Source organism: Pinus tabuliformis, chromosome Q (genome assembly GCF_031772625.1).
Source record: "Pinus tabuliformis cultivar Carrire ecotype Pingquan chromosome Q, CPIR1, whole genome shotgun sequence".
NCBI classification, from domain to species: Eukaryota; Viridiplantae; Streptophyta; class Pinopsida; order Pinales; family Pinaceae; genus Pinus; species Pinus tabuliformis.
The window spans coordinates 522,585,450-522,594,618 of NC_142296.1; the positions used below are offsets into that span (position 1 = coordinate 522,585,450).

Here is a 9,169-nt window from a genome sequence, read left to right on the forward strand (position 1 = left end):
ATAATTCATGGGTTTGGAGGACCTTAGACTCTCTTAATAAGGTCAATTTATGTTAATATTGTGTTTTTTATTTCCTTATTAGCCTTCTTTTCTCTTGTGGCTCACATAAGTGGTTTGTACAATAGTGGATGCTCTAAATCTACCAGCACTAGTGCATGCCTTATGACTTTCATAGAAGGGGGGCCCCATAGATATGTAATAAAGAGAATGTTGCTTCTTCTATTCGGTACAACCCTAAGAACAACACTTATGCATCTTACATTACTCAACACCTGCAAGTAGCAACAATCACCATAATTTCTCTAAGCATTTAATCCATCAAACAACAACTTAAATCATTATCATGTACAATTACTTGTAGTAATTCTCCCATATTGACTACTAATTAATTGGTTATAGAAGGCACGATAATCCATCTTTCATCCTACAACTAAAAATGAAGACCTTTTACTCGGCCCTGGTAAAGGAGGTTAAGGAGTGTAGATTCTGCCTGAGGAGTCATTCCCATTGTACGAAATGGTTGTGGATAAGGAGGATAATAGTTCATCTGCAATGGTCCAGTTGTTGCATCCCATTCAATATCACACCATTTTGGATCTCTTGTATTTAGCCCTAGGATTCTACTGATTAATGACATAAATGACATCCTCGATAAACACGTATTCAGGAACTCAACGATAATCCTGCCATGGGTTTATTTCATTTCAAAAATCTTCTGGGCAACTGTTTAGTTTGAAATTTCATTTCAAAAATCTTGCGGGAAACCCTTTAGTTTGAAATCTTGGGTAGGCTAATAACATTTGAAATTTTTGCACAGAGCTAGCATTGAATGTTATAATGGATTTTTCTTATCGTCCAACACTTGTGATCACATCTGGAGTCAAAGTTGTAAAGCAAACTACCAAAAAAGCTGGAGCAGAGTGGCCGGTAGATTGAGGCACCCTGGAGTTGTCAGACATGACCATGGTCATGTATGTATGGTGGGCATGCCATCAAGTACTATCATGGTAATGCTGGGATACCTATAGGTGTATTAAATAACCAATAACATGGTATTATTGCTTGTTGGTTTGGAAAATTGAAAATCTAGTTTATTGACTTGACTTGAGTGAGGTAGAGGAGGAGCAAAGAAGGTTAATAAGGAAAATAAATCGCAATATTAATAGAACTTGACGTTATCAAGAGAGTCTAAGGTCCTCCAAATCTATGAATTATTTTTCTTTCTAAATTCTTGTAGAGATGTCATATGAGTCTAAGGTCCTCCAAATCTATGAATTATTTTTCTTTCTAAATTCTTGTAGAGATGTCATATTCTTCTTTCTGATTTTTGGATGGGGTTAAAAGGCCACCAATAGTGATTTTTTCAAACGTTTTATTTTGGCTCATCAACAACCTATTATTGGTTAAGTTTTAATAAAATTTCCTAACAATTTCTCCATTTTTAGTTGTCCTTTTTATGGCAACTTCATTATTAATGAAATATACATTTAAATCAATTACAAAAGTTTACAAATTTTGATCTCAATATTTTTATTTTGGTAATGTTTTAGTGTTCTTTTAAATACTAAAAAAAATTGTCAAATCAATATTGGAACTCATCATTATTAGTGGAGATTTAAATTTTATTTATTACTAATATTTACTAAAATTATTAGAAAAATAAATTCGATTTCTGAAAATCTATTAAAAAAATAAAAATATTTAATTTATTTTAATATTTTAAATGTGTAATTTAAAAAATGGTATAATTTTTTTTTAACAGCTATAATTTTCATTCTTTATAATAAAGATTTACAAAAATGTTATAAGCTCATGATGATGTGGTCTAACTTTGAATTTCAAAATAAAATTAGTGAAAAATACAAATAAAAAAATTAGGTTTTGCAATAAATTTAAATACATAATAATAGTAACAAAAAAATCACTTTAAATTATAATATGATCGTGAAAATTGAATAATTGTATATATATATTTATGATAACAAAAATACAAATAACTATGTAGATATATGTATTTACATTACAACATCTACTTCAAAATATTTTAATAATAATAATAATAAAAGGGAAGGTGTATATTTATATATATTTTTAGTACTTTAATTTTTATATTACATTAGTTATTTATTTCATTTAAGGATAAATGGATTATAAGAAGTTAGGACTCTTCTTGATAGTTTAATTCTTAGAAGGTGGTTTTTATTGTCAACCCTAAAACTTGTTAGAGAAAAAAACACCAAACAAAACAATTAATCTATAATTTATGAATTTGTTTATTAATGGTTAAGAGCATGTGTTTCCTAGTAAGAGGTCAAAGGTTCAAAGCAAGATGGGATGCCTTCATAGAATTTAGCAATCAAATCTTTGTGCAAAGGTGTATCCTTTGTCCCAAAAATAAGAGGTCTCATACACTAATTTGGTGCGTAGCTTGTTTGTAACCTTAAAATTAGATATCGTATCATTTTATTAAAATAATATAAAATTTATTATATAACTGTAAGATTAATAAAAAATAATATTAATTATCAAAATATACTATCTTTTATGGATTGAAAAAATTAATTAAAAAAAAAATGACTCACCCTTCTATTGCTTCATTAATTTGTTAATATTAAAGATTTCAAGTTTGTGCCTTCCTCATTATTAATATTTTATTAGCACAACTTCTTCTTATTTTCCTTTTAATAAAAATTTAATAAAATCTTTTATACTTTATAGAAAAATATAAAATATATTTTAACAATTATTTTAAACAATTTTATTAATATAATTTAAAATACGTTAATTAAATTCAATTAAATTTAATATAAATTTTAATTTACTTTGAAGTTAATTTATATATTTTTTATTTTAAATAAATTATATTTATTTTATTTTTTAATATAATTATTATTTTATTATTTTTAATATAAAATTATTTAACCTTACAACCTTTTTCTTTTCTCCCTACTTGTCAAATGAAAATAATATCATCTTATTTTAAATTCATATTTAAAATCTCATTTTATTGTATTAAATACCACTTTTTCTTTTCTTTGGTATATTAATCTTTAAAATACATATATTTTATATAAATAACATAGATTTTTATTTAATATTTAAAATATTAATATTTAAAATAAAATTATGATAGCTTTTATTTCAAATCAAATATATCTTGTACCACTAACTTTTATTCTTTAAAACACTTGCATATAATATAATATTGAATAATTATAGAATGTAATACATGACATTTGTTATATATGCGATGGTCATGTTGACGAGAGACTTAAAAGTGTTGGTGTAATTACTCAACAGCTCAAATCAACAACATCACCAAAGAAAAATGAGCAAAAATATCGTAGCCGTGCATATGATTATGATTATTCCAGAGAGTTTAGATTGAGTGACTAATTTAATTTAATATTAGACGTTAAATTGAAAATATTTTAAAATAATATTAATGCCTATTTAACTTGGTTATTCAATTATAAATCTAATAAAATGTATCTCCAATGATCTCTAGAGTCCTGAAAAGTTGCGTTCACGTTGAAACTCAGTCTTTCTTCGGAAATAGCAGCTAGAATTGATGCGTTTCTTTCGATTTGTATAAACGTGGATGCGTATTCTAAGTGATTGTGATAACGACATATAAAGAGAGAAAATCACAACGTTGCAGTTTTGGCAAACTCCATCTTTCGTCAAATGCTGAGTGAGTTGGAGATACAAAACAAGGAAAATGAAAATGGAGATATCGATTTAGGAAATTGGAACAAAATTACAGAGCTTTGAGTGTATTGATTTCACTTGAGTGAGGCAGCTGAGCCTAAAAATTGACTTGAATGGGGCAGAGGGGTGAAAAACCTACGCAAAAGTTTCTTCATAATAAAAAAATCACGGTGAAAAAAAATTGTATTAGTATTCCGAAAATTTAAGGTCCTCCCCAACCTGAGCTCTTTGTCTCCTTCGTACTCGCCATCTCTTTTATTTTTCATCCGCTCTGCAAATACAAAACACAACAAGGATTTTGTCATTGTCGTAGAATCGAGTTCCTTTTTATTTACCATCGCAGTTTTTTTTTAATTTATTATTTAATTCAAATTTCAATTGCACCCCCACACATCTAGATCTAGATCTATACTGTCGAAAGTCTACTTCTAATTGACGGCTGACCTTGTGATCCTCGTCTCCTGTCACACGGATCCGGACAACCTGCACTTTCTATCAATAAATGTAAAAGGAACAGTATTGGACGGGAGGGAGACAAACGCCGTTAGAGAGACGGAGTAGTCAACCAACACATCAATAGGAAAAGAACCCCCACTCCCTGATCTTTACCATACTATGTATGACCATCATCCATGTGAACTAGTAATTATAGAGGCATTAAATGCCTTATGGCAGGATGGTTAGCTCTTGTCAAGTTTCGTTTGGTTCCGCAATTTAATCATACATGTAATTAATATATATCATTAAGTTACGTCCTTCAAACCTTGATTTCTGTATATGGATAAATATTTTTGTTTTTGTTCATGTATTTTGTAAAGTTTAATTTAGTTGTTAATTTAACCAATTATTAGTCCCTGCCTGGGACTAATAGCGTTCGATCAGGCGTTGACTTCCTATTAATTTGAGTTGACCGGAGCATTTAGTTGATGTTTTTCGCTTTTACCCAAAGTTTTATTTTAGAGCTCTGATGTTTTTTGCTTTTTATCCAAAGTTTTATATTAGAGGTCTTATTGCCGGGTTGCTGAATTTCCAAATCCAAATTTCGTGGCTTTTTTGTTTTACCCAAAGTTTTATTTCGGAGGTGATATCGATTGAACATTGTGACAATTCATCTTACCCAAAGTTGAGTTTGAAGAATGTTGTGACAATTAATTTTATCCAAAGTCTAATTTACATGTTATGACAACTGATTTTAAATTCGGGGCAAAGTTTTTTTAGTATATGTTGGAGACTTAGAACAGGTGGCAGCTTTTGGTCGTGCACAACAGCCAGCTGTTGGTGTCAGGAGACTTCAGCTGTTGGTGTCAGGAGACTTCTAGCAGGTGGCAGCTGCCGGTGCTTGTAATACCGTGTTGAGGGCAACCGTTTTCCTTTCTCATTTAGGAGATTATGCCAAGGAGAACACAGGACCAGGACCTGTGAAGCCTGGCGTCGATACAGTGGATCAGACCGTGAAGACCGTGAATGCATCCAATTTGTTGTTTGTGCCTTTATCTCTCTCTCGCTGAGGTTGTGAATTGCAAGAATGTGTGTGCTTTTTCTGCCGCGCGGCCATGTTTTGTTTACCTGCATCTCGGTCTCGTTTTCATTCGGCGTCTGCTTTTCTTTTACTTTGTTTGTTTGTCTGGTTTTTGTTTACGAGTTTTCTTTTTCTCTCGTTTCTGATATGATTTTCTTTGATGCACCGGAGTGAAACTTCCATATATTTGAATTTCCTCAGCGTTTGTTCTGGTGTAGCTGTTTAAAGATCTGCATTCAGACATGAAAGCTGTTTAAAGATTTGCAATCAGATATGGAGTCTTGAAGGAGCCTAGGTAAATAACTAGTTATTCAACATAAAGATTATGTTTAGTTTATAGCCATACTATTGAAAGGGTTTGAAAAATTATTGATACAAAGGAGAGGTAAACTAGATCAGGGTTCGCAGTTAAATTGCTTAAGATATTGTTCTGAGTAGTTTTTATGTGCTAATATACCATATATTTTTTATTCTCATGTTCTTGTTAAAATCTTATTCTAATTAAATTTACATTTCTAAGCCAGCTCATGCAGAGGACTGGATTTAAGCGGGAAGAGAGGCTACGGCGGCAGATTAATATTTAGTGGAATTGAAAATCTAAGTAATATTTCTGGCGGTGGACTAACATTTAGTGCAATACAAAACTGTGAGTAATTTTTCCTGTCATTTACTGTTTTCACAATTTTGAAACGATAAAATTTTAGTGACGATAGAATTTTATTAAAATTAGCAGTTAGAAAAAAAATGAGTTGAACCGAATTTGGAAGTGACTGATAAATCTTTAATTTCTTAGTATTTAAATTTACTTTTACGGATTTATTAGTTCTATTTTCTGTTAATCTTCTGGTAAATATTTTAATCTTAATATCATATTAGAGATCAAATCATCCTGTTCTTACTATTATTAAAATTGATGTCGGAGATTATTACATACTTCAAATCATATTCATCTTGAAGTTGACGCCCTGGATTTTGAAGAAGATAATCCTAATTTGCTTCTTCTTTTTATACTAAATGCGATGAGATCTAGGGCTTTTAACTATTTTTTGTCTGAAGGAAGGGATATAAAGAGAAATTGTAAATTCTGACCGGGAGAGAAGCTGACATATGTGGTTTTCTTACTAAATTCTCTAAGTAGGAAGGGATTTAGAGAGAATTTGTAAGTTGTGACCAGATCTAGGGTCTTTTAACTAAATTATTCAAAAGGAAGGGATATAACAAGAGATTATAAATTGTGACCAGGAGAGAAGCTGGCATCTGTGGGCAAGTAGCATAGGAAAGCGACCAGGCGGTTATTAAGCGAGTTTTTGTTAAAGTTACCGTTCGATTCGTGGAATTGTGATACATATTTTTTTATTTGATTACATTAAAATTAATTAATATATGTATTTTAATTCATTATTATGATTAATAAATGTGCATATTCTATGTTTTATTTTTTTCATAATTTTACTGATATAATTTCTTTTCATGTTATAGTGATTTTTCTATTATTTATGGTTTTTTTTAATTCATTTTTTTAAATTTCACATTTTAAATTCTTAAAATTTTAGACAAAATTCACCCAACAAATATAATAAAAACTAAAACTAAAAATAAAAATAATTTATTAAATTATTCTTTAAAATAATAAATAAAATTTTAAGAATTTCACTTATTAAATGACTTTTCATTACATTAAATACTCAAGAGATAATAATCTTGCAAAACATTCTCTTAACATTTATTATAATATATATTAAATCAATAATTATAACATAAATATTTTAATATTATTTTGAAAATTTTATTAAATGACTTTTTATTACATTAAAAACTCAAGAGATAATAATCTTGCAAAACATTCTCTTAACATTTATTGTAATATATATTAAATCAATAATTATAACATAAATATTTTAATATTATTTTGAAAATTTTATATTTATTTTATTGACCGATAATGTGACATCTTTTATAGTTTTTCATCGTTGCAATTTTGTTTTTTAATTTTTTATCTAATTTTTGAGTAAGTTTAATATCAAGAATTTGTATTTTTTTAAATTTAAAAAAATTATAAATTAAAAAAATAAGATAAGTATATTTTAATACTTAGCAATCAAATTATTTTAAGTAGGAATTTTTTAACTAATAAAAAGTTTAATATATTAATGCAGCTGTTTAAGTTCTAGTTCTAGGGTTAACCTCAGAATTTAGGATTATGATTAAAAATGATGTAAGGTCAGTTCTTAGTTACGGTCACAGTTGGATTCGTGGAAATCACAATACTCGGGGACAGACCGCTGTTTAAGTTCTACGGCTAATCTCAGAATTTAGGATTATGGTTAAAAATGTAGTGTTAGTTCTCAGGGTTACGATCACAGTTGGATTCGTGGAAACCGTAATACTCAGCGACAAGTCACTGTTTAATTTCTACGGTTAACTTCAGGAATTAGGATTATGGCTAAAAATGATGTAAGCCTTTAGTCGTGTTAGTGTTAAGGTTACAGATTTATTTAATTATATTAAAATTAATTAATATATTTGGTCTAATTCATTATTATGGTTAATAAATGTGTATATTTTATGTTTTATTTTTTTCATAATTTGGTGATATGGTGGTCCCTGATAGCAGGACGATTGCCTGGGCGGACAGACAACGAAATCAAGAACCACTGGAACATTCATCTGCAAAAAAAGGTGCCACCACAGGAATCTCAAAGAAAGAAAACGTTCAAAATTAACACGATCAAACCCACACCTGTCAGAATAAAAACTGCTGTGCAACACACTAAAAAGGAATCTCAAAGAAAGAAAACGTTCAAAATTAACACGATCAAACCCACACCTGTCAGAATAAAAACTGCTGTGCAACACACTAAAATGGTGAATCCAAATGCTTGCAACAGTTCTGCCTGCAGTAACTGTACAAGTTCAGATCATTCCTTCAATATTTTTACAAATCCAGAAATTGTGAATTCTTCCCAGTCATTTTGTAACCAACTTGTGGAGGATCCGATAGCAGAAAATCATCCAAAGCACACAGCGGATGCAATTTCATAAAAACTTAATTGAGATTGTGCGAAACTAAGCACAAAATCAGTCCAAACTCCTAAATACTCATGTTATAATTGTTTAATCATCCAAAGCACACAGCCGATGCAATTTCATAAAAACTTAATTGACATTGTGCGAAACTAAGCACAAAATCAGTCCAAACTCCTAAATACTCATAATTGTTTAGTTTTTATTGGCAATATGGTTTAGTTTTTATTGGCAATACGACAGGGACTACCGCTACACAGTTGCCCTTGTTTTAGTGAACTGTGATCCTGGGCTACCTCCAGGTGAAAAACAAACTTCCCCTCCAAAATCCACAATATTGGACGAGGAACGAAGATTTTTAAACAAAGAAGCAGGCCACCAACCTAACAGTTGGTTGTTCACATATAAATTCCAGCTATCAATTTGCCTACATATGCATGTAATAAAACGGTCACTTACTTGAGAAACCTTTATATCTAACACTAGTTGTTCTCCATTATATGTGGACACGGATGCTATCGGAGAACCTGGATATGCTGGAGGACCAGGTGCTAGCACAAACCCAGGGCAATTTAAGCTCCAGCAACCCGTTTTATCATATCCATCAGCCTATATCAAAGACATTAATAATTCTGTTATATATTAAAAAAAAAAAAATTGGTGACTTGGGAAGATGTTAAACAAAAATACACAATTTCCTTATTATTTGACTACTATAAATAATATAAATAAAATCTAATCAACTTTAATTTAATCTAATCAACTTTAGTATAAAACTGAGCTAGTTTAATCACAATCTAATATACTTATATATATATATATATATATATATATATATAAACTATGTACTTACTGTCCAATATACAAAAAGACGTGTATGAGAATCTCCATATGTACTTGGATTCATCTGCGTTA

The 9,169-nt window shown here is 29.7% G+C and overlaps 1 long non-coding RNA gene across 2 annotated transcripts; it reads left to right on the plus strand.

Moving 5' to 3' along the window:
• Positions 1 to 5,311: 5,311 nt before the first annotated feature.
• Positions 5,312 to 7,987, plus strand: LOC149220496 (uncharacterized). 2 transcript variants are annotated; one of them, XR_016248751.1, is made up of 3 exons: positions 5,312 to 5,525; positions 5,755 to 5,876; positions 7,845 to 7,987. It is a non-coding gene; the product is annotated as an uncharacterized LOC149220496 (long non-coding RNA). The 2 variants fall into 2 exon arrangements; XR_016248752.1 differs by lacking the exon at positions 7,845 to 7,987 and adding an exon at positions 6,473 to 6,566.
• The last annotated feature ends 1,182 nt before the right edge of the window (positions 7,988 to 9,169 follow it).